The following is a 26,805-nucleotide window of genomic DNA, read 5'->3' on the forward strand; positions in this document are numbered from 1 at the left end:
CCATAGCAAACCAGCATAACATTAAAATAATTTAAACTATAAAACACTTTTAAAAGTCATAGCGCTATTATCTGCCTAAGTCCCCAAGCCCATTTGAAGGCATGAATTAATGGGAACATGTGTAGAATCAAAGAATCATAGAGTTGGAAGGGACCCCAAGGGTCGGCGTGCCCAACGCCCTGCAATGCAGGAATCACAGCTAAAGCATCCATGACAGATGAGTAGTATTCTACACATGTAGAGCCCCATCATGGATGCTCAGGTGGGGACATTGTTGGACACACTGATCTTATGCTGCCAACACTTGATCAAATAAGCTAATACCCTTCAAGGAATGCTGTGTGGTTTTATTGCGTGTAACTAAACCTGTTCCTAGTGTTCCCATGCTCTCATACCTTTTCTGGTGCAGTAAAGTGAAACACAGAATCATAGAATTGTAGAGTTGGAAGGGACCACAAGGGTCATCTAGTCAAACTACCAGCAATGCAGGAATCTCAACTAGATCATACATGACAGATGGCCATTCAATCTCTGCTCAAAAACAAAACAAAAAAAATGCACTCTTTGACCAGGACAACTTAATCCTAAATCAAGATACATGTGCATTATAAAAAGACGTAGAGGGGGAAATCCCAAACAGTAAGCCACTTAGCTATTTGGAGCCTGGGAAATTTATAATACTTTCTCCTTCCTAATCAATATAGGAGTCTGAAACTGCCATCAACCCATTCCTGGCTGTTTTATAAACTGATTAGAATTCAGAGGGAATTAGAGCGGGGGTACTTATATCATTGGGCTTTTGCAGATGCCAGAAAGAACTCCTTCCATCAACTTCAGAACGAATCACGGAGAACTTAGTAGAGGGCACCTTTGCACCAGGTGTGGGTGTTGGGGGAGTCACAATAAAAGACACTTGCCACTTGTGAGTCAATTAGTGGAAGCCTGCGCACTGCTGTGTTTGGGGAAAATCATTCTGATGTGAAGGGGTGTGTGTGTGTGATGAAGCTCAGGTGTGCCAATACAGCTGTACACAGAATGCTTTTTCAGTTCACAACAGTCTCATGGCAGCTCTCCAAGTCAAGGCTGATAGATTTGCTGCAGACGACAGACTGGGCTGCCAGATGTGCCTTATTTTGAAGGATTATCTCTTATTCCAAAACATCACAATCCTATAGAAAACAACACACATCCTTTACTCCAGGCACAACAGCTCAAGAGTGTTTTGTTACTAAAACTGTGATCTGCCAAACCTAACTACAGACAAACTGGTTTGCACTCCAGAGTGATGTAGAAACACAGCATTTTAATTTTATGTATGACAGCCAAACTACATACTGCCTGAAAATGTGTGTGATGATAGCTATTGCTCTTATTTTGCTGTAAAAGCCATTTCACAAGGGAAGCACTGGAGACTGAAAAGCAGGGAGTGATTAACCCTTTCCCAACCCCAAAAGTCTTCCATTCTTGAAGTTTTCAAACACCTGCTGGGAATACCAGGTTGGTAGGGGGGAGCTGTTTAGTAAGGCACTTTGGGGTGTGCAAATAATTAAGTACAGGCCCTCACTTCCCTGCTTATAATCACTACTGTGCTCATGTCTTGCTTGTGGGTTTTCCATAGGTATCTGGTTGTCTACTGTAGGAAATAGGAAGCTGGGTTAGATAGGCATTTGGCTGATTCAATAAGACTCTTCTTAGGTTGACACTCATCTCAAAGCAACTTATTGGCCAAAAAACCTCCATACCATTACATGTGTTTCTATGTAGTGTGAAGTTTGGTCCTGAAAGACAACATTTAGATCAGCAACAACTCTATGTTGTCATTCTAGGGTGTAATTTGTATTGTTTTGTCTTCTCTGTTTATCCTGCAAGACCCCAGTGAGGCAAGATGATACACTTTGCATTTATTATATGTTTGCACTCTTTTTTCTGGGACCTCACAGAATGCTTTCCTTCAAGCAAGGCCTGATTTGTATCAATGTTTCTTCTTCCTACTTCGCTAGTCTAGATAATTCTAGACAGCAAGGTGAGGAATAGAGATGTGGCTTCTTTTCTTCTGAACACCAAAGAGCTCACTAACATTATTTAAGGGCTAGTTGGTTCAATGAATGTTATTCTCTCATTCCTTATTTATAAAATCTAGACTCAAACAAACATCTATACCAGGGGTCCCCAGACTAAGGCCCGCGGGCTCATTTATCCGGCCCCTGGCAACCCCCGCTGCACTCTGCCACCGGCTGCTCTTACCGGCGCAGCGCAGCTGCCCACTTTCGGGTCAGCGAAGTGATGGAAATAGCTTGTGCACATGCACAAGCGTCATTTCCAGTGCACTTCCAGGTCTGCAGAGGCCCGTGTGCACGCACACAAGCTATAGTGGTGCCCCGCTAGACAAATGCCTCGCTAGACGAAAAACTCGCTACACGAAGGCATTCGTCTAGCGGAAGGCTGCCCCGCTAGACGAAAAAGTCTATGGGGCTGCCTCGCAAGACGAAAAACTTTCGTCTTTTTTTTTCGTTTTGCGAAGCGCGGCTGCCATTGCCGCTCCGCAAGACGAAAAACCCGCTAGACGAAAATTTTCGCAGAACGAATTATTTTCGTCTAGCGGGGCACCACTGTATTTCCGTCACTCCGCTAACCCGAAAGTGCTCCGGAAATGACGCTTGCTCATGCGCACAAGCTATTTCTGACGCTCCGTCGACCGAAAGTGCGCTGGAAATAGCGTGTGGGTGTGCGCTCCCCTGCACTCTGGCCCACCACGCGATCAGCGCTGGAGGAAGTGGCCCGAGGTCCAGTAAGTCTGTGGGCACCTGACCAATACCAATCACCATTCCCAAGATCCCTGGTTGAAATGGTCTACTACAAATTGCACAAGCAGGTATTCAAATCCTGATGCAGCTAGAACAGTAAAAGTTAATGATTGCCTCCTCCCAGTCCACCTCACACACAGCTTGGCATATTTTCCTTGGTACACCCAGGAGCAAAATGGCAAATGTTACCACTTGGAGCTGAAATGAAAGAGCAAAGGTTCATGCAGAACTTCTAAACTTCATATCATCCCACTTCCTTGTCGAAGCTAATGCTTTCACTATCACATTTTCATAAGCACTATATTTGCTGCTAATGTGCTGAAAAATTACTTCAGCTCAGGTTTCTATTTACAATTTGCCAAGATCATTGGCTTTGTAAAGAGGAACGAGGAACAGCCAAAACACTACACAAAATGTTTGGTAACAGAATCCACGATCGGACTCCTGGGGCATTTCCATCATACAACCCAGAAATGAATAGACACAAATTTATCATAATCTATGGTTATCAGTTCCAATGACATTCTCTACAGCACTACATGGAATCCAGCTAACACAACATATTTTTACAAAAGCATTTCAAAACAGTGCAGCTTGATACTCTTAACAAAGATTTGCATGGTATGTTCAATTTGAAAGGGCATTCATTCACAGATTCTGAAAAATATCCACCCCTAAAAATTCACTCAAATTGCTTTTAGTACCGCACATTCTCATGAATATGTCAAAGTAAAAAATCTCAAAAGATTATATTTTGCCACTGAACAAGAGATGGACTGTATTGCCTTACTCTTCATTTTTAACTGTTTTTTATATTTAAAGATACTGACCAGAGTTTTCTGTGCAATGTTAATCTCAGAGAGTTCCACGTAGGCAGATCATACAGAATGAGCACAAGAGCAAATAAACTTGGCCAATAATAATACTGTTGAACTAAATGCTTTGTGTGGTCAAACCAGGTATTTCTTAAAACAAACAAATTGGGGCAGATGCAGAGTGCTATGCTTATGCCCATACCTGAAAAGAAGTGGATAAAGTCTCCGCTTAGAAATTGCTGCCTTAACCTAGAAATTCATTTCCACTATCATGCTCAGCCCTTAACCCAGGGTAAAGCTATAGTTCAGCAGTAATGCATCTACTTTGCATGCATAAAGTTCTATGTTCAATCCCCGGCATCTCAAGGCTGTGAATGTACCACCTGATATCTTGGAGAGCCACGGCCAATCAGTGTAGATAACACTCAACTAGATAAACCAGTGGAGAGACTCAGTATAAGGCAGTTTCCTATGACCTATGTTTTAAGTAAAGTTAACAAAAACAACTTAGGCATTTTAATATTTGACTTCATTCAATAAAAAAAACAACCCACTACAGCTGCCCGTAGTCTTATTTACAGTATACCAAGGATTGTTTGATTCAGTAAGTTTCACTGAAATCAATGGAACGTAAACCTACTTAGGATCATACTACACTGTCTTTTTTATCTTTGCATGTGTTAATCCTGAGTAATAAAGTTAAGCCTTTTTATTCTACTTTGGTTTTAATTTCTTATTTTCATTGACTTCCAGCTGAACGTTCACAATTTGCACATAGCAGGAGCAGCATCTTCTAGGACTACCAGCAGGCTGGCTTTTTTTTTAACAAGTTTGCATGTTTTTCTAATGGCCAGACAAGCTACCAGTACACTATTAAAATTTAATTTAAATCCAATGAAAAATTCATTTCCAGGTGCATGGACAAATGTCTTAGGGAAGGAATGGGTGTGGCACTACTTATCACACATTAGAACTTTGCTTCTAGCAGCCAACTTGCACACTGCTCCACCCTTAGCCATGCATTGCCCAGCCCACCAACCTAACCACCAGCTTGGCCCAGGAGCAACATCAAGGGCTACCACTCAACAATAGGAATGTGGAGGTTTTGCCAAGCAAACACCATGCAGACTGAAAGCAGCAGCACTGACTAGTACCAGTGGATGAGGAAGAAAGGCCATAGGGCAAGGATCAGTGGTGGAACACATGTTTTGCATGCAAAGGGTTCCATATCCAACTCATGGCATCTCCAGGTATGGCTTGGAAGGACTCTTGTCTTAAAAACAACAACCCTGCAGTCACTGCCATTCAGTGTTGGCAATACTGAGCTACATGGATCAGTGGTCTGCCTTTGTAGGAAAGCAGCTTCCTGTGTACCTACACAATGGAGATGGCAGAGAACTGAGTGTTGTGGGTGAGAAGTGTGAATGTGCCACTTTGTGAAGCATCGTGTTGATAGGTTGCAAAAAAAGAAAATGTGGCACCTTGTATGGACTATGATACTGCACACTAGTCACTAGAATATAGTTTATTTCTTGTGGTTCAGCACTGATATCTGACCAGTTTGGTCCATGACAATCTTGTGGCTGAAAGAAGCCTTTTAGCCTCAGGAAATCTAATACTGTACAGTACTGTAATTTCCCTGCAGTGAGAAAAAGCTGCCAAACACACACACACGCAAACAAGGTTAGTAAGTGTCATTCTCTGAGAGGAACTTGGCCTTTCTCTTACATACACCAGCAACCAGTTTTTAGTAAAGGTAAAGGGACCCTGACAATTAGGTCCAGTCGCGGACGACTCTGGGGTTGCAGCGCTCATCTTGCTTTACTGGCCGAGGGAGCCAGCGTTTGTCCGCAGACAGTTTCTATGTCATGTGGCCAGCATGACTAACCCGCGTCTGGAAAACCAGAGCAGCACACGCAAATGCCGTTTACCTTCCCGCCAGAGCGGTACCTATTTATCTACTTGCACTTTGACGTGCTTTCGAACTGCCAAGTTGGCAGGAGCTGGGACCGAACAACGGGAGCTCACCCCATCGCGGGGATTTGAACCGCCGACCTTCTGATCGGCAAGCCCTAGGCTCAGTGGTTTAACCCACGGCGCCACCCCGGAACCAGTTTTTTAGGAGGACATAAATGCAAAGCACCCTTAGGTTCCAGGGATCCATCAGGTGGGGTGGACAATGTGCATCTTCTGCAGTTATGTGGAACCTCTGTGCATCCCTGCGGCAAGTCAGAAGAGATTAGCCCATTCCAGCTCAGCTGTATTGTGTTGTTGTTGTTTTTTTAGCATTCCCTCAAATTGTGAGAGGTAGATGAGCACCACCTATGCCAAAATACTTGGCAGGTCTACAGAAGGTCAATTGCATGGTCAGACATGAGCGTGGCTGGGGGATCCAACTGGTTCTAGGCAGTGCTTTTTTCTGGGGGGAAATCTGAGTTTGGCCTCATTGAGGGGCAGTATTTCAATGAGTTTTGTCCATGGAGTTTTCTTGGCAGGGATACTGGAGTGGGTTGCCAGTTCCTCCTCCAGGTGGATCACGTTTGGTCCAAACTCTCCACTATGACCTGTCCATCTTGGGTGGCCCTGCACGGCATAGCTCATAGCTTCCCTGAGTAATTCAAGCCCCTTCGCCACGACAAGGCAGTGATCCATGAAGGCAGTGAGAGATTTCACTTTCTTGGGTTCCATGATGACTGCAGATGGTGGCAGCAGTCACGAAATTAGAAGACGCCTGCTTCTTGGGAGAAAAGCAATGACAAACCTAGACAGCATCTTAAAAAGCAAAGACATCACCTTGCCAACAAAGGTCCGTATAGTTAAAGCTATGGTTTTCCCAGTAGTAATGTACGGAAGTGAGAGCTGGACCATCAAGAAGGCTGATCGCCGAAGAATTGATGCTTTTGAATTATGGTGCTGGAGGAGACTCTTGAGAGTCCCATGGACTGCAAGAAGATCAAACCTATCCATTCTCAAGGAAATCGGCCCTGAGTGCTCACTAGAAGGACAGATCCTGAAGTTGAGGCTCCAGTACTTTGGCCACCTCATGAGAAGAGAAGACTCCCTGGAAAAGACCCTGATGTTGGGAAAGATGGAGGGCACAAGGAGAAGGGGACGACAAAGGATGAGATGGTTGGACAGTGTTCTCGAAGCTACTAACATGATTTTGGCCAAACTGCGAGAGGCAGTGAAGGATAGGCGTGCCTGGCGTGCTCTGGTCCATGGGGTCACGAAGAGTCGGACACGACTGAACGACTGAACAACAACAACAAATTTCAATGAGTAGGAAAATGAGAGTACCCCTAAACATTTTTTTTTGGGGGGGGAGCACTGTTTCTAGGTCAGGAGGGAGGGAGACATCATCATCCAGAGCCTCCACTCCAAATACAGTCCCCATTTCCTCCCCTCTCCACAATCTTGGTGTCAAAGGCAAACCTGCAACTAAGCAGGGATGATTTCAGCAGATCCATGATGGGCCACGGGATCTGACAAAAGAGACCTGCGCTAGGTGTCCAAAAAGCAGCTAATTGGACGGACCTGTAATGACTTTAAACGGGGGGACGGGACGACAAGCGCACCCTAACAAATGATGCTGAAGGGCAAGGTTAACAACACACGTCCCCTCATCTTTCCCCTTTTTGTTTCCCTGGCTTACAGCTAGTCGCTCTTCCTCCTCAGCTGAGATTTCTTCCTCTCCACTCTAACCTCCCCCCCCCCCCGCCCAGCGCTACCTTACCACCCTAAAGCAATATGGCCACCGCGGCGCATTTCAACGCCCTCCCCTCCGAAGACAAAAGGACGCGTGGACTTCGAAACAAACCAAGATTGGCAGCAGGGCCTAGCCAATGGCGAAGCTGAGCCCTTCCGCGGTGACCAATGGGAGGCAAGGAAATCGAGCTGGGCAAAGCGTCCCTTGAGCAAGTCCCGGCCTTCGCTAGCCTGGCGGGCGGGCGGGCGAATTCCTGCTAGGTCGGCCGTTAGCTGGGGCCTGGCCAGGCGCGTGCGCTCGGGTGTGGGAGGGGCCGGCTGCGCCGCGGCCGTCAATTCTCCCTCCGTTCTGTCCCCTCCCCGCCTCCCGCGCGGATCCCGCCAAACACCGGCCAGCGCATCGATACCTTTATTGAACGTGTCGGCTCCTCCTCCTCCTCCTCCTCTTATGGCGGGCGGGTTCTCCGTGTCCGAGGGACGCCCCCGCTCATTCGGGCGGGGACGGGTCCGCCTCTCCCTCCCGTCAGTGTCAACCCAGCCCGACGGAGAAGGCGGCAGACCTGACTTTTGCTCTGAAACTGGGCAGGTTGAGGACAGAAATAAAATCGGAACATGCAACTCAACCTCTACTGCGAACCGTTTTCTTCTAAACACCCCCTCGCCTCCCAACAGAACTTAATTTCTTGTCCAAAGACATGGAGAAACCTTCCCCAAATATGTGGGCGGAGTTGTAAGAAAAACGGCCCTCAGCACATGCTCAGAGGCACTTCGCAGGCGCCAGAAGAGGGTCCCGGGCAGGGCCGGTGCTATCGTTAGGCAGCTGCACAGGGTGCAGGGGGGGGGGGGTTCATACAGATCAGCTTGGGTCATGCCCTATAAATATCTAATAAGATTTCACTTCTGTTTTATATTTTGAAGAATTTTTATTATATCTGCCAGACATCTGTTTTTGAAAATTGACGACTTCAAAAAGTAATTTGGGGGGAGAGCAGGCTGCCGCGCTCCAAAAACAGCCTGGCCCAGAGTTAGGGCTAAGCCTTCTTTAACCCTTGGAAGTTATCATGATCAACGTTAATAATGTTACAGTATATATCAGTGTTTTTCAACCACTGTTCCGCGGCACACTAGTTGAGAGATGAAAAGCAACACAGTCACTACCCACAGGTTTGCAGACTTGATAAGCAGTGCACAATGCAAAAGGGATGGAGGGGGAAGAAGAAAACAAGAAATGAGTGATAATTGGAGAAGGAAAGTGGAAGAGAATGACTGTGTTTGTAGGAAATAGGCAGAACCCTGAACAGGAACGATCCTTCTAGAAGGGAGGATGCAACGCACATTCTGTTGGAGGGCTCACTTGTGATTACTAGGAGACAGGCACTCTCCAATGGCTGATTAGTACGCATACATGAAACAAATTTTCTTTTTTAACACCATACAAGATTATTTCTGTATTTGGGCTCATTCACACTTCTCTTGCCCGATGCCTAGAAAGCAGGGGTCTGAGAGGTTTTCTGCTTGCTTCTCCAGGAAAACCTGCTATCTGCAGCTGAATCAGAGCAAACATCAGTCCATGGAAAACTGACTCCAATTCAGTGGTAAAGAGCAGGTTTTCCCAGGGGAAAGCAGAAACAAAGTGGAAGTGTGTGGGCGAGCCTTTGGTTTCAATACTCAAGATCATCTGACAAATTAGCTACCACTTAACATCCTTTAACCACCCTGTCACCCACTTGACTCTGAGCTTGTAACCTCAGTGTAAACTTTTAAATGGATGAGCATTGTAATCCATATGTGAATACTGGCCACGGGTGATGCTAATTCTTCTAGGTGCAACTGCAAGAGTATGATTTTTTTCCATGTTTGGTGTCAAGGTAGAGTTCATCACAAGTTTGTGTGTGTGTGTGTGTGTGTTTTAATGCATTGACTTTGGTTAGTCATGTTGAGGATATACGTTGGCCTACACAAGTTTATTTCAAGGTCGGGTGGAAACCTAGGGCTTCTGCTTTCTTGAAGGAAGCCTTGCATGCTGTACAGTACATGTGTAGGTTCTGTTGACGTTGAAATTACAGCACAAAGGGAATGACTGCTGTGATTCCATCTTCATGAGTATCTGCTGGACCTTAACGACTGTGTGGAAAGGTTTATATCTTTACTGATTCTGGATAATTTGAAGAAGCATGAGTTAACTTTGTGATGCAAACACCTGTCTATTATGAAAGGAAGCTCATTCCATGTAGGCTTCCAACCAGCTATTGGAAAGTTGTCCTGTTCAGCCACCTAGGCCTCTCCATTGGTGAGGGAAGGACAAAAGGCTCCATATTCCATTACCCGGACTCTGAGCCATCAAGTCTGCTCCTGCCCACTCCCCATTTTCTCTCTATTGATTTTATAGCATTTTGCTAAATGCTATCATCCATACAGATGTCTGCCATCATTTTGTTGACATAGCGAGTCAATACTTCATTAAATGTTACCTTTCAGCTTTACCCTTAATTGGCTAAAGTATATGTAGTGTTTTCATTATTTATGTGACTGTGCCATTAAATTATGCATTTTAGAATATAAAAAAATAAAAGGTTTTGTTTACATTTATTATTATTGCTCTGGCGTCAACTTTTGAATTCCTATGTAAAGAAATTAATCTTCCTTTGGAGGGGGAAATGGGAGATGACAAGCACTAGCTCCTGCTGCCTCGGGGACATAATTATGCTCACAAATACAAAAACAGAAAAATCATAAGCTCAACACAGTTGAGACTCTTGAAAGTTTCATCTCAGCATGAACCTATGTTTTAATTATTATTTTTGTCTGCATTGTTCAGATTGTCAGTGCACCAGATAGAATAAGTGCTTATCCTAGTTAATTCTTCATGAGTCTTGTGTCACTGGAAGAAGCATTTAATTTATTTTCTTCTTCTTTCTTTATGCCAGTACTGACAGAATTGTGTTTTACAGCTGGATTCAAAGCCTTGCAATATCAGTGGAAAGATTCTGAAACAAAGGTTTGACCAGAGCTAATTCCAGAAGACCGGGATACAGCCAATGGAAGTCTACAATTAGGGTTAAACTAGACATTTGCTTCATTGTGTATGATGTAACTATGTATCTGCTTTTCCTTAAATAATTATAAGTGTGGGAGTGTCTGTTTCTTACTGGGAAAGCAGCACATGGGAATGAAAGGCTTATCTCTTCATTCCCCAAACATTATGAAAATAGACTTTGCCTGGCTAAGAGCATTAGGGTGCTTCTAGGTGGTTATTTATCATGTGACCAGTGTTCCTCACACATTTAAGTTTTTGACCTGTCCGCACAACATATTTTTCATCAATATGCCAGCCTGTATTCACCCCTTCCAGTTTAATCCAGATTTACACTTTCTTGGGAAAATCCAGTGTTAAATTTTTTTGTTGTCAATAACCCATTTGCAATATCTCAATGACCTGTTAACCATAATAAGCCACCATCTGGAAGTGCCCATTGATTGTCTAGCTGGATTGGAAAACATTTGTGGCAGAAATGTGCTCCATTACTATAAATTAACATCTTACTCGTCTTCCAATCAGGTTTAGAGCAGTGGTATTTTTTGCCTCACAGCAAACAGTATAGGTTAGGCTGAGAGAGACGTATCTGCCCAAGGTCACCCTGTGTACTTCTCGACGGAACAGGGGTTTGAACCAGGTGATTCTTGCATCTAACTCCCAATATTGCAGTTCAACAGAAAGGCTGTGTCTGCGGGTTGGCATCTTTACCACCTGCCAGACCCTGCAGTGCCTTCTGCCCCCTTTCTCTGGAGGGAAAAACCTGGAAAACAGACTGCATCACCAACAGCCAGACACCAGAAGATACTGCAAATCAACAGAAGGGAAACTTTACTGTCAGCCAGATCTGGAGCTCATCTGCAAATCCTTCTGCTCCATTCTTCTGGAATGACTTGTCTGTTCTGACAAGAAGAGAGGGCTTCACACGCACACACGTATCAGTAATATATTGCATGATTGTGCAGACTTTAACTGTAAGCTACTTTGAGAGCCAACCTCACATGGAATGCACAGAATCATAGAATTCTATAGTTGGAAGGGACCCTGAGGATCATTTAGTCCAACGCACTCCAATGCAGGAATATTCAGCTGTCCCTTATGGGGATCGAACCTGCAACCTTGGTGTTATCAGCACCGCAAGCTATAAATATTATTAATAAATACAATTCTTCACTGCACTGTCCTATCTACTTCTCATATAAACTCATTTTTGAAACATACATAGACTTTCCTTTTAAAAAAAATAACTGGAACATTCTGTATTATTAATTATAAGCAGTGGTGGCTGGTGCCCATTGGAACTGGCAGGGCAGAAGGGCGGAAGACCCACAGTAGATGGAGCCAGGGACAATGACAGTCAGAATGTTTATATGTACGAAGGCAGGCATTGATTCCTTTTCCTCCAAGTTCTCTTCTGAGTTGGACTGTGGGTTGGAGCCTAAGAACATGTTAAGAAACACCAAAGGCAGATGAACCACCAAGAGGGCAGGAATGTTACTCCCTTTCCCCATCCTTTCTGTGGCTTAAAAAAAAAAAAAAGATTTCCCACTCCATAGGACCAATGCGGGGGAACATGTACGCCTTTCCCAGAGTCAGTATTCTGTTCCGCGTGTTGTAGGGGGCCATGTCAGCATACCCTCCAACATTTCTCCAAGGAAAATTGGGATGTCCCATTCCATAATGATAACTTTACTATTTATACCACCCACATCTTACTGGGTTGCCCCAGCCACTCTGGGCAGCTTCCAACATATATAAAGACATAATAAGGCATGAAACATTTTTTTTTAAAAAAAAACTTCCCTATACAGGATTGCCTTCAGATGGCTTGGGGGTTGGATAACTCCACACCCTCCAAAATTTATCCAATGAAAAGAGGGACATCCTAAGGAAAAGAGGGACATTCCAGGATTGAATCAGAAACCAGGATCGCTTCTCTAAATCAGGGATGTCCCTGGAAAATAGGGACACTTGCAGGGTCTGTGTCAGCAGAATGAAAGGATCCCACACAACATGTTCCTTCCTCCTGCTACTGTCGAGAACAGAAGAGAGACAACTTTGGAGGTTTTCACAGCATCATTGAGGAGCTTTCCATGGGCAGACATCCATTGCACCCAAGGAGACAGTGATCCACAAAATCCCATGCCCCCTAGGATGCCTCCTTATGAACCATGGGATTGGGCCCAAATGTAGCTGTCCCCTCCTTCCAGCAAGCACAAAATATTTTTCAAGAACAGCAGTAGAATTGATGGGATGTAGATATGGAATCTTCCTTCCTTCCTTCCTTCCTTCCAAAATGGATTTTGCAAAATATAGGGAGGCAAATTTCTCTTCTGCTAGTAAATTATCATTCTTTTGGTATGCCTGTTTCCAGGTAACTAAGTTATGTTGTGGCAAAGAGAAAAAATGATATAGAAAATGATCCCTTGACACTAACCAGTGAGATAAAGTTAGCATGTTAAGGCTCAACACCAAAGTATGCTTGCAATTTGCATGTGTTCCACTGAATCTCACGAGGCAACTGGAGTGGAAATTATTTCTTTTGTGACACCTGTAGCCCATGTTTCTTCTATCAAGGTACTTAAGGTAGTGAACGTAAAGTGTACACAGGCTTTCTCCCATCCAAGAAGATGCACACACCACACCATCTCCTGGTCCAGTTCAAAGGAAGTCAAGGGCAGAAAAAAGTCTTTTGAATTCTCAGAGTCAAAGTAAATGAAATTGAGCTTGATGAATAAGTCCGCTTTCTGTATTCATTATGTTCAAGAAGTAAACTCCAACCTAATTAATTAATTATATTAATGAGGACAAGTGAATGAACAAGGTTGAAGTGATAGTCACATAGCACAAATCACTACAGAGGGGGAAATTATTTGTGAGCCGATGATGTTCAAGGTTATTCACCCACCATTTGTAATGAATCCTCACACTCCTAATTAAGAACTTTCACATTTCAGACTGTGACTAACAGAGCAATATTCTGTCTACACATGATTTTTAATTTTTTTTTAATATGACAGTCAGAAAATGTGGGTTTTTGCGTCACCTTTTTCCCCTGGCAGGGCTGGCTCTTGCGCTATCAAACAGCCACGTAACAGGCAGACAGGGAAAAGCTTCAACTGTGGAATTTCCAAACGTCATGAAGCTGTTTAATACAAAACCCATGGCAAGCGGGAGGAGGGGATGCCAACCCTGTACATGCGTAATAGATGTTTGGATACTAGGGGTTTTATGGTCTGCATTAATATACTCTGGTATAACAAGAGAAAAATGAATGTGCACAAAAATACTGCTTTGTTTTGTTTTTCTTTTTTGTTTTAAAGAAATGCCTTATAATATGTTGTTTAAAATCAGCAATCATACACATGCCTGGTAGGTGTATATATTCACTCTTGGGAAGGGAGAATCCCATGGTATTTCAACCTGCATGACAGAAACGCTTCATATTTCCAAAAGTGACTTGCCATAGGGCATGGCAGAGCTCCTATCTGAAAAACAAAGTACCCCAAAATGCCTTCATTTTGTGCGGAAATCATTGTATGAACCTTTGGATCTTGACCACATCCCTCCACACTCTTCCAGTGTGTGTGTGTGTGTGTTGCCTTTATAAATAGGAGACGATGCTATGGGTCAAGTACATAGCCTTTAAGGATGTCTATTTTCCTAGAATGAATGTTTTTTACTGTTGCAGTTTTATAGCCCATAGCCTTTCATACCCCTGTGTTAATCATGCAAGTGATATCATAAAAAGTAACTTTCGGTAAGTTTTAATCACATATATTTCAAACCTCAAAGAGTGTTCAGGCAATGCATTTTAAAAAGCCACTAGTACACTGCGGTAGTGTGTGATGAGGAGATGCTACATTTATTTTAAGAGAGAGAGAGAGAGAAATCTGTATTTCATTTGTTACCCTGCTAACTTCACTTTAGGTAATTGCATTCAGCTTTATTATTGCCCAGAGCAATAACTGATTGTTAGTTATTGAAGTCTGAAATGATTTTCTCATCTCCCAGGGGAATCTGGAGATTTACATGGTGCACAGCAGTAACTAATAGATATAATCTGGTCATAATGTAGCCAAAGAATGTGTTATTTACTTGTTGAGAACATGGATGTTGAACATTCTAACATTTCCTCAAGAAGTGGAGCTGATTGTACTCATGATATGTGAGTTTTGTACATACTGTTCATTGCTTTTTTTAATATAGACTTGAAGATACCATTCACACTGAAAGGTATGTCATAAGCAAAAATGCATTTTGACATATGCACACTTACCCGGGAGTAGCTCCTATTGAATTCAATGGGACTGACTTCATGATAGAGATCATAGGATTATGCTGTGATGAAAGAAGTTTGTGACGCAGTTTGTACTTAAATACATTGATACAGTGCAATACAATAAAATTAATCTGTTTACATTAGTATTTTTTATAGTTTAGCATGTCTTGTTAACACCTTAATATATCAATTAGGATCCATAGCCAATGAAGGGTTTGCCATGCTTAAGACATTGAAATCAATGGTCACTGAAATCATCAGCCCCACCCATCATGGCCGATAGTCAGGGATGATGAGAACTAGACTTGAAGAACATCTGAAATACCAGAGGTTCTTCACTCCTGGTGTATAGGATCCATAGCTGTGCACCTTTTGTTGGAATGTGATCTCATTTTGACCCAATGCTGAAATTATTTTGAGGGTGGCGGGTGGTACCTACGTATTCTTATACCTGTTCATGCATTGTATATGCTACTTGAATATATCCCCATAGTATAACTCCCTTGGTAAACGTGCTTTATTAAACAAGCTTTTCCTCTTCATAAATGCTTTTGTTGTTGTTGTTCAGTCATTCAGTCGTGTCCGACTCTTCGTGACCCCATGGACCAGAGCAGTGTTTTTCAACCTTTTTTGGGCAAAGGCACACTTGTTTCATGAAAAAAATCACGAGGCACACCACCATTAGAAAATGTTAAAAAATTTAACTCTGTGCCTATATTGACTATATATAAAGTAATTCTCTTGAATTTTTCAATTTTTCCCACGGCACACCAGGCAACAACTCGCGGCACACTAGTGTGCCACGGAACAGTGGTTGAAAAACACTGGACCAGAGCACGCCAGGCACGCCTATCCTTCACTGCCTCTCGCAGTTTGGCCAAACTCATGTTAGTAGCTTCGAGAACACTGTCCAACCATCTCATCCTCTGCCATCCCCTTCTCCTTGTGCCCTCCATCTTTCCCAACATCAGGGTCTTATGACGATATCAATCCATTACTTTTGAAGATATTATGGAATCCATTCCTCTGTGGATGCTATGGGGATTATTTATGTGCATGCTTCATGTGAAAGCTAATGAGTATTAAGGCCTTGGATGTAAGTATCATTTTCCATTCTGCCCTGCATTCATCGCATGCTGCAATGTTTCCATTTCGCTGCAGTTTACTCTTCCGCCAGAAACTACATTACAGTATTTGTCTGCTGTGACAAAACAACCTACACTACACATGCTACATTGTCATTACGTTATTCCACCCCATTAATTTCAATGCCAAGTAAATGCAATGCGAATTTCAGGGTGCCGGGAATGAAATCAATTGCATATAATTTGTGGAAGCAGCTTTGAGGTTTTTAACAAACAAGCAGTGTATACATTTTATAAAACATGGCATAAATAAACAAATAATGAATACTGATCATATTCACTAGATTAATATCCATTCTGGATGTATGATGAATAAGTGAACGTCTGCAATTTTCACTCCCATTTCTGTTTCCCCCAGAATTCTCCAGCATCCAAAATTTGGATAGAACATCTATACAGTGGAAGCTCGGTTGTCAAATGTAATCCATTCCGGAAGACCATTCAACTTCCAAAACGTTCGACAACTGAGGCGCAGAGGGCTGTTGGCAATTTCCATTGAGAAAATGAAAAAAACACGCAGCGGAAGCCATTCAACTTCCAGGGCACGTTTGAAAACAGAAGCAATTACTTCCGGTTTTATCGGTGTTCGGGTTCCAAAATGTTCGGCTTCCAAGACACTTGAAAACTGAGGTTCCACTGTATTTCACACATATACACAATAAATATAACTTTGCCATCGTGCTCTTGCATTTCCTGTACATCTCCAAGCAAATCTTCGTTAATAATGCTAATGTTAGAATAGTGTCACTTTTTTACATGTGTAATCGCAAAGGTTTGCTTCTCTTTGCTCTTACAATTTAGCTCTTCTTTGCCTTTTATTATGATTTTCAGTAAGTGCAGGGAAATTGCACCTGTGGAGCACCTGTGCCCCTGTGAAGAAAAGGTTTTGTTCTGCCTCTGCAACAAGCTAAGCCCCGTCACAGAGCAGTCCTGGAGCCATTTGACCAAAGTAGTTCAAAATAGTCAACTAACTACAAATGAAGTCACCTAAATCAAACCAGGAAGGCTCCAGCAGCTAATGTGACACATTATTCCATGATGGACTGCAGATAATGTACACTAAAACTGTCATGTATTGCACTGAAGTCGTTCATCATGTCGGTCCTCTGCTGGAAACCCAGTCAAGCCATTGCTACAGAGGAGGATTTTCTTTTAAAGTCGAGGAAGCCTTGCAGGTTAAATTAAAATTCCTCTTCCTCCCCAGAGCACAGTACATCTCTACTTTCACATATATCTTCTCATTAACCACCCTGCCTCTTCAGTTGTACAACAACACCAGTGTACTTGTATACTCAAAACACAGGCCATGGAATTCAAGCACAGCATAGAGCTTACTAGAATGGCTGGATGGTTTCTTTCTTCTTAGCCAGCACTGCACCACCAAAACACCCTCTAGCAGAGCTCTTCTCGGTGGTAAAAGGGCAGGTGGGTGTTGTTTATTGGAGGGTGAGCTGTTTTAAATTGTTATTAAGTGTTGTATGGTAATTTGTATTTTGTATTTATACTTATATTTGTTGGTTTTATAAGGCTGGGTAATATTCTACAGCCATTTAAATGTGTTTGTGAGAGAGGGGCAATTGTTTTGTTTTAACTATTTATTTGTGTTTTTGCCTTGTGTTTTTATCCCATGAATTGCCCTAAAATCTTGTGATGAAGAGCGGTTAACAAATCTAATAAATAAATAGTAATAATAATATCTTGTTCTTGTTCTGGCCACCCAGATGTGGAACCATCTTGCCCTTGTGATATGTTCTTTTCATGGATATAAATGTTGACATACAACCCACATACAAAAAGAGCCAGTGTGGTGTAGTGGTTAAGAGCGGTAGACTCGTAATCTGGGGAACCGGGTTCGTGTCTCCGCTCCTCCACATGCAGCTGCTGGGTGACCTTGGGCTAGTCACACTTCTTTGAAGTCTCTCAGCCCCACTCACCTCACAGAGTGTTTGTTGTGGGGGGGAGGGAAAGGAGAATGTTAGCCGCTTTGAGACTCCTTCGGGTAGTGAAAAGCAGGATATCAAATCCAAACTCCTCTTCTTCTTCTTCTTCTTCTTCTTCTTCTTCTTCTTCACATATGACAATACCATGGTTAAATCAGGACTGAGCCAGAGCTGTCAGTTACACCATCTTGTTTGAATTCCTGTACAAGAATCTCTTTGAGTTTGTTCCTCCCCCTTAGATGTTGACATGTTGAACATACTCAATGCATTTAAAATCTGCATGCAAAGAGCAGTGGATTGCAAGCTTGAGTAATATTAGCCCTGACCCATGTTAACCCAACTTCAGTTTGGCCTTGGAAACACAATTGGCCATTTGATATCCTTTTTGACAAAATGAGCCCAATTTTTGATTTGCTGATCTCTACATGAGGATCGAGATCAGTTTTAATTGGCTGAATACCCATTATTTTAGAACGTTCAGTTTTGCAATCAAACAAAATGACTATCAAAGTGCACAAGGTTTTGGTAATGTATTAAACTAATAATGACCTAACTTACTTTCATTTTATTGAACCCTATATATCATGTGACTTGTCAATACTGCATATCCCCTCTAAGACAGGTTGCTTATTTAATATATTGAGCCCACAGACAGGTTTTATAAATAAACTTAATATGCATTAAGCAATGCTGACAGTACCGTGAATAATTTATATATTGCATTACATAATTTAGATTGCAATATCATTATAGAAAACCCAAAGCTATCAAAAATCAATTTTTAAAATGAATCCTTCATTGCTGTCAGAGATGCTTGAAATGTGAACTAGATCCCATTAGTATAAGATGTTCCAAGTTAGTGTGATTTTGTATCATTTACAAAAGGTATATTATTATTGACAAAAATAAATATTTAATCACCATTCAGTTGAGCATCCACAGCATTGACCAATGAATAAACTGGAATAGTTTAAAAACTGACCTTGTTCTCTTTACAATGTGAATTGTTAAGTCCAAGTCTGACTTTTGAACAAAGTCAACAATCCTGTTATTTACCTTGCCTTGAATTTATGCATAGCTCTGCCCTTGGAGCAGTTCAACACTGGGGTATTCCCATCCATGGACCACAAAAGGAGTTTGCAAGATCATAACTTGCAAAACAAATGAATCAAAGATTTTAATTGCAATGCCAGAGAGACCATCTAGCCACAGTGTGCTAACCCTGTATGTTGTCATTTGAAACTAAGACAGTGATCTTATCTTCACACTTGTATACCAGGTAGAGACTCCAGTGGTCACTCGAGTTGGATTGACTAGTGTATTATATTAGCAATCATAACATGAGTGGTCTATAAAAGAGAGGTCCATGTGCATATAAACTCTCCAAGAAATTGTCAATAAAACCATGCTAGTAGGTAGTATGTAAGATTGTGTACCCATGGAGTTTATAAGGTCAATAAAAGTTTGCTTACACTGTATATGGATTCAGCTCTTAACACCAATAACAGACAAGAAAGGACTGGTACATGTCTCTACTCTGCTTCCAGTGACTGTTTTTCTCTCTGAGTGTGTCTCGCTTTCTGCCGAGCTGCTCCCTCTTTGACTGAATGGATTCATTATGGGCATAAACTATACCAGCATAGGCAACCCCGGCCCTCCAGATGTTTTGGGACTACAATTCCCATCATGCCTGACCACTGGTCCTGTTAGCTAGAGATCATGGGAGTTGTAGTCCCAAAACATCTGGAGGGCTGAAGTTGCCTATGCCTGGACTATACAATGAGCATTCCACTGCAAACCTCTTCCATGTAGATTGAGTGGCAACACAGTGTGGCAAATTTTGCTCGTGGCACATGAGCTTGGTGCATATAATGGCCTTGCTCATAACATTGGCTTTGTTTTGTACCTGTCCTTCAATTCTACCTTCCAATACACTCCCAGCATATGTCATCCTGACAATATCATCCTAGTCACCAAATGGTCTAGAATAGATATCTAACAGAATGTCTTTATACAAATTTTGATGTACACTTAGATCACTTTGATCCTTACTACAAGCTCCTTGGCTTTCTGAAATTAGAAGAGGAGGAACAAGAAGCAGGTCTTGCTTGTTGGTACGGTCACTACATTGTGGAATTCCTTACCTAGGGAAACTCTGCAGGCTACTGTGTCACTCTTGAATGAGGCAGACACTCATGGTTTCCTCTATTATGTTGAATTAGTCCCTGATAATGTTTTACAAACTATTGCTGTCTATCTGCTCTTCTGTGCTCAGTTGTCAGGCTTCGGGGAATCGGCTTCCTTCTCCCCATGGCAGTAGATAAGAAGATCAAAGAAAGGAACATCTTACCAGTTAGAAACTTTCATAATCACAGAAACAGAACAAAGAACACATCTTCTAGAAATGGCGGTACTCCCAATTAAGGATCACACTCCCTCCGTCCCTATTAATCTATGTCACTCCTATGTTTTGTAATCTGAGTTTGTACCCTCTATGCTCTCTGTTCTGAGACTTTCTGAGCTCTTCCTGACTTTGGGGAGATCGGAGGAATGCTGTCCAATGACTATGAATCTGTTAACCCTCTCTCTTCCAGTGTTTCTTCTCCTAGCTGTTATCCATCCAGTATTTCCCAGCTTCTTCCTTCTGAACTATGCCCCTCTGCAAACCACTGTTCCAAATCTATACTGTCCTCCTGGTCCTGGGAAGATTCAGGAGCAGGAACAGGGTGGTGGTGGCTCCCACCATTCCTCCTCAGTGCAGCTCTCCTCAGCACGGTCCCTGACATCAGTGAATTTATGTGTAAATTAGGCAGATGTGATGATGGACTTAAAAGAGAATTAGACAGATTTTTGGAGGACAAGGCAATCCATGGATGCCAGTGGGAATGGTTGTGTACTACTTCCAGGATCAGAGGCAACATATATCTGAATACCTGTTGCTGAGGAACATCATTACAAGTGGCCTGTTGTGGTCATGCCTTGCTTGTGGTTGACCACTGTGGGACAGAGGATGATGGATTAGATAAGCCTTCGGTATTATCCACCAGGGCCCTTTAAAAGGCAACTAAACCCAGTAGTGCTACCGATGGAGCCTCACTGCTTGAGGAAGTAGGAAGCAGGACCAGCTCCACCATTTTTCAGAGTGAGTCAGATGCCTTGGGGGGTGGGGGAGATACTATGAAGCAGGGAGCCCTGGCCCCATGAAGCTAACCTGCTGCCTTTTGGTGAAGTGGGGGGTGTTGTCCCATTGTCAGTGCTGAAGAAGGTTCACCTGCCAATCTGGTCAACTTTTGTAACAGGACATCTTGTCCTTTGATTCAGAGAGCAAAAATGTCCTGGGCTGGCCCTGTTGCCAAGCACATAACACCATGATAGCATTTTTACTAGAGAAATCACATTCCACTCTTACTCAGAGTGGCTCGCTCATAGTAGTCACAGAGAAATGTGCACCAGTTGTGGTGGCTGCATATTCTACTTTAGCAGCAACAGTCTCCAATTTGCAAGAGTCATCTGTCTCAAGGGTTGTCCAGCCCAAGAAGGCAGAGAAGGGGCCTTGAAGTTGTCCATCAAGACTTGGTATCCTACTGGTCATGATGTTTATATATAACCATCAGTATCAAAGACAGCAGGCCTCCAAAGACCATTGGTGGAGATCATGAAAAGGAGTGTTCTCTTTTGTTGTAAGTCCTGCTTATGGGCTTCTCCTAGGCATCTGGTTAGCCACCCCAAGAACAGCTTGTGTTTTGTATCTGGTCACAGTCTTCCCCACTATGGCAAAATGTATTGTATTATGTTTAAATTATAGTAATTATTTCTAAATTTGCATATGCAATGTGCAATTTTTATGCAAATCTGTATCCTCTTTTGTCCTCTTTTGGTGATTCAGTTCTTGGTTTTTGACAATGTATGGCTATCCTAACACCAATGCATAATTGCCTCCCGTCTTCTCTCCCAAAGTTCGTTTTATTACTGGAGATTGATATATTAGAAGTATGTATTTAATTGCACCATTCTGGATTAAATAAAATGGAGGCTGCCTTTTTTATTTTTAAAAAAGAGAGCTACAAACATTAAATGTTCCCCTTCCACTTCAAGTCCCTAATGAATTACTTAGTGACCCATTCAACTGCTAACAAACACAATATTCTACTGTGAAAGTGAGGGAAAAAGCTGTCTAGAAAATTGCCTGTTGTTTTTATTATTGTAAGAACTGGCCCACTAAACTTAGCACAGACTCAGAGGTCTCTGTGAGAATCCCATGATTAATGAGTTAGCCATTAATGTCAGTAGATTGAACAACTAAAATCTGATTATATTAAAGTGCTTCCCAAACATTAGGGTCACATTAACAGTTTATTGAAACAAGCTGATAAAATTTTAAATGGTCATCTAATTCCCCAGGGCTCCTAATTGTTGCATGATAAATCACTCTGTAGAGAAATCTATTACATTGTTCCAAATGAGAAAATGCAATTTACTGTACCATTAGTGGGGTGGCCAAAGCATTTCTGTTCTTTGCTGGGGGATTTTAACCAGAAGATGACAAAGATTCCATGTGTGTTCTTGCTGCACGAAATATCCTCAGGGTATCAGACATGATAGTAAATTCATATTTCCTAAAGAGGATCCATGTAAAGTATATTTTATTATTTGTACCCTGCCCATTTCACTGGTTTGCCCCAGCCACTTTGGAAAACTTCCAACAAATATAAAAGCATAATAAAACATAAAAATTAAAAACTTCTCTATACAGGGCTGCCTTTAGGGTGGTACTGTAGGTTAAACCACAGAGCCTAGGGCTTGCTGATCAGAAGGTTGGCGGTTCAAATCCCCATGACGGGGTGAGCTGCCGTTGCTCAGTCCCAGCTCCTGCCAACCTAGCAGTTCGAAAGGACGTCAAAGTGCAAGTAGATAAATAGGTACTGCTCTGGCGGGAAGGTAAATGGCGTTTCCATGCGCTGCTCTGGTTCGCCAGAAGCGGCTTAGTCATGCTGGCCACATGACCCGGAAGCTGTACGCCGGCTCCCTCGGCCAATAAAGTGAGATGAGTGCTGCAACCCCAGAGTCATCCACAACTGGACCTAATGGGCAGGGGTCCATTTACCATTTAAAAGTCAGATAGTTGTTTATTTCCTTGACATCTGATGGGAGGGTGTTCCACAAGGTGGGCGCAACTACTGAGAAGGCCCTCTGCCTGGTTCCCTGTAACCTCCCTTCTCACAGTGAGAGAACCAACAGAAGGCCCTCAGAGCTGGACCTCAGTGTCCGGGCTGAATAATGGGGGTGGAGACACTCCTTCAGGTATACAGGGTATTAAGTGCCCAGTTTCAAAAATGTAAGCAAATTAATCTAATTTTTCCTCCTACAACACAAATGACATTTTCCCACTCCCACAGGACTCCCACAAGGCTATACATTCATGCTGCTTTACTGGAAAGTATGTAGTTCAAAATGAAATACAATGAAAAGGGGGGGGGGGATAGTTCCATATATCAAAATGACTGTCGGGGGTGCAAAACTGAGATTACTTCTGTGTCAGCCAGGTAATTTAAAATATCAGTTTTATGTTCAATCTATATTTAATTTTGCTTAATGTTAGGAAATATCTTAGAAATTGTATTCACTGTCTTTTCAGAGGGTGCGAACTGACAGCCTAAATGTATCATGGAAAGAAGATTCCCTTTCCTGTTGAAGATGACTAAAACCGAAGCTTTTTTTTTTTTAATTGATAGCCGAAGTAAGTACCATTTGACAGCATCCTCCAAGCATCTTTTAAAATGTCACTGATGGCATAAATATCACAATAACATTTAATTAATGTTAAGCTGGCACATACCCAGGAAAAATACCATAAATGCTGACATTCCCACACGTTTAGTATGAGAAATAAAGCAGCAACTTAAATTAAGGTAAGAGCCATTTCATTAGTATCAAGATTTTCTTGTTCAGACTGCTACAGGGTCGAAGAAGCTGTTTGCCTTCAGATGTTGCTCAACTACATTCCTGTCGCCTTATTCACACTTCCTGCTGCTTTCCCCCCGGGGCAAACTACTCTTTAGTGTTCAATCAGAGCAAACAGCAATTTGGGTTTTTCCTGGACTTCCCATTGTTGTGATCAATCACTCCTTGGAAAGGAGCAGGGGTGGGGGGAAACAACTCTGACCCATGCTTTCTAGGCACAGCTCAAGGAGAAGTTTGACGAGGTCTGAGAATTGGCAGTGAAGGTTGGGGCTGATGGGAGTTGGAGTCGGTCAACACCTGGAGGGCCACAGGTTCCCCATCGCTGGACCACATTATGCAAGCTCATCTGTGTAAAAAGCTACTGAAGTTGAAGGAACTTGTGTGTAAGCACCATCTTGCTGAAACAAGGCACATTCGTTACAAAAGCCATAGGAATTTCACATAAGAGAGGACAAGGAAGCAACCGGGGGAGGAAGTTATTCCTCACGCAAAATATCCACAGAGTACTAAAGGGTTTTGAGGAGAGGATAACTGAACACATGCCCTGCTGGTGTTATGGGTTTGCCTAGTAGTGTAAGGCGCAGGAGATCTCAAAGCAGGGGTCCCAGCAGCCATGTTTTGACATAGTCACTCCTGTGCCACCAGACTTGAGGCTGACCACTCTTTCCCAATACTTTTTGCCTGGTTGTAACCAGGGCTGGATTTAGGTTTGCTGAGGCCCTAAGCTGCTGAAGGCAATGGGGCCCTTTATATGTCCAGCTGTCCTTTGTCAACAACAAATTGCTGCTGTTTTTTGTGTTGAATATATGCTACATGGTAATTTATGGACCTAACAGGTATCTAAAGCCATTTTATTTGCTTTTTATCTTATATTTTGTAAATGTACACCCAGTGGGCTTTTTCCTTTACATTTTTTGGGGCCCTCCGAATAGAGTGGGGCCCAAAGCTATAGCTTGTTTAGCTTATGCATAAATTCTGCACGGGTTGTAACACATTCCTGGCCACCTGTGTGAGCACAAGGACCATTCCAGGTCTACCAGGCCCTAGAACAGATTTAAATTGTGCGCAGCAGAAGGAGAAGGGGATAAAGTTACTTTGTGCAAGCAAATTCTTGTGCTAACGGAACGAGTTGCTTAACACTACACTGGTTGCAGGCCAGGCTGATATGAACTATGAACATAATCCAGTGGGAAGGACACCTACATAAACTCCAGTGACACATAGGGCTTGCGCAAAAGGATTCCCATTTCCCCTCAGTAGATTGTGCCAGTGAATTGTACCCTATGGTAATGTGTACATTCTGGGTGGGGTAACAATTAGAATTTTTCACTTCAGTCACTGACATATCTTGGGCCAGTCCTGGGTGTCAGGAATGCCAGGCCAAGTGCAGCACATGATAAATGGATAGTAATAAAAAACACACTTCCGTAATGTTTTGTTTTCTCTGAATATTTATTCCCAATCCTACAGATTCATGGTGCTTTTAATACTATTGTCACCCCTGAAATAAATCACTGTGTGTACTTCCTGTGATCTTTTCAGAAGGCAATAAAACAGATTGTTTTTAATGGCTGTTCCAGCAATGAAAAATATCTGTGTTAGGTGGAAACAACAAATTGGATGCTTTTTCAATTCCTTTTAATGGCGCGAGGATCTTTGCGGCATGCTGTGAAAAATATTCTCTTAATGATAGGCCTGTGGCACAACTTAAGGAGTCATCAAGAAATAAACGCTCGGCTGTCTGGTTGGCAGCTTGGTGTCCCTTAATTGAAGTATTATAAGATTCTGTGAAGAATAAACCCTCCGGGGCTTTGTAGCTAAATGGCACGGACACCTCCGATGAGACATGTAGATGAAGACATGTCAATAGAATCTTCACCAATTTGCTGTAATAGGAGGGACTGATTAATTTTGTAACCACAACAGTTTCTATTACATAACCTAAGGAATGATTTAGACTTTATCAAGGAAGTCATTTTTGCCTTTTTTTAAAGAGACTCCTGCCCAGAGTTATTTCTTTCCAAAGTTGATAGATTTTTCTCATAAGAACCTCAGGTTTTCGTTATCAAAGGATTTCGGAGCTTCACTCCATTTGCAAGCAAGTAGCATTGCAGCCCAAACTCTTTGTGACTTTTAGGAACTCAGACACACTTTGGTTAACTTGATGTTCTGGCTTTTTTTTTTCTTTTTTTCTTTTTTAAGTAGCTTCATATCTTCTTGCAGTGGAGATGCCATTTCTTATATACATTTTTAATGTCCGAAAAAAGGAAATTGAAGCAACTAAATCAGAAGTATATAGCTGTATATTTTTATCTCTCCTCCTCCTCCCCCTCCCTTCCCCAGGCTATGAAACTGCTTTTAATATTTTATTATAATTGCCCGTGGACATCTAACATCATTTGGTTACACATAATCAACTAATGCTTTATGTTTCAGCACTGGATTTAATAAAATATGAATTACCCCGTGTGATTGGGGCAAAGCATGCTGAGGTTTCTCTGCATTGTTTTTATACTTGGAGCCAGGCTGCATTTCATATGCAAAACTCCAAACTAAAAGTGGCATGATCTCCTTTTGTGGTGGAGCTTAAGACAGCAGCCGTTTCTTCAGGGTGTGCAGCTTACACAAACAGAGGGAGTCGGACGACACAACTGCCAGTTTTTGTACTCATAACAATACACTCTGCATTGGAGCACTATCCTGTGTATATTCATTTCTTGAGGTAAGTAAGTAAGTTTTATTTACGGCCATTGGCCCAACACATTTCTTGTGGATTGTGTTGTGTGTGGGTGTATCTTAGACCTACAGCAAAAAAAAAAAGGAGTCTTCACTTATGGCCTGTCCCAGTCCCTGCTTACTGGTTTTTCAAGAGGTCTCCTCTGGGTTGAGATAAAACATAGAAAAGATGTGTACAGGTTATATCTGAAGAGCACACAAATATCTGTTGCACTATAAGAAGATATGTTGGAAAGAAATGTTTTCCTTCCACATGCCATTACACAGGCGAAACTCGAAAAATTAGAATATCGTGGAAAAGTCCATTTATGTAAGCAATTGTTTTCATTAGCTACTGGAGTTTAATATATGAGATAGATTAACGACATGCAAAGCGAGATATG

General features: G+C 42.4%; 1 protein-coding gene across 2 annotated transcripts in view; it reads right to left on the reverse strand.

The window, feature by feature from the left end:
• The window catches only part of TRIQK (triple QxxK/R motif containing), a 43,882-nt gene extending 36,592 nt beyond the window's left edge, over positions 1–7,290 (reverse strand). The window contains exon 1 of one of the 2 annotated variants that reach the window (XM_033155560.1): positions 7,272–7,290. The gene's annotated coding sequence lies outside the window, so the exon portion shown is untranslated. Of the gene's footprint in view, positions 1–3,634; positions 3,790–7,271 lie in introns of those variants that run through there. The other variant, XM_033155559.1, reaches the window with a different exon arrangement.
• Between the last annotated feature and the right edge of the window lie 19,515 nt (positions 7,291–26,805).

The sequence above is a fragment of the Lacerta agilis genome, chromosome 7, assembly GCF_009819535.1.
Source record: "Lacerta agilis isolate rLacAgi1 chromosome 7, rLacAgi1.pri, whole genome shotgun sequence".
Taxonomy (NCBI): domain Eukaryota; kingdom Metazoa; phylum Chordata; class Lepidosauria; order Squamata; family Lacertidae; genus Lacerta; species Lacerta agilis.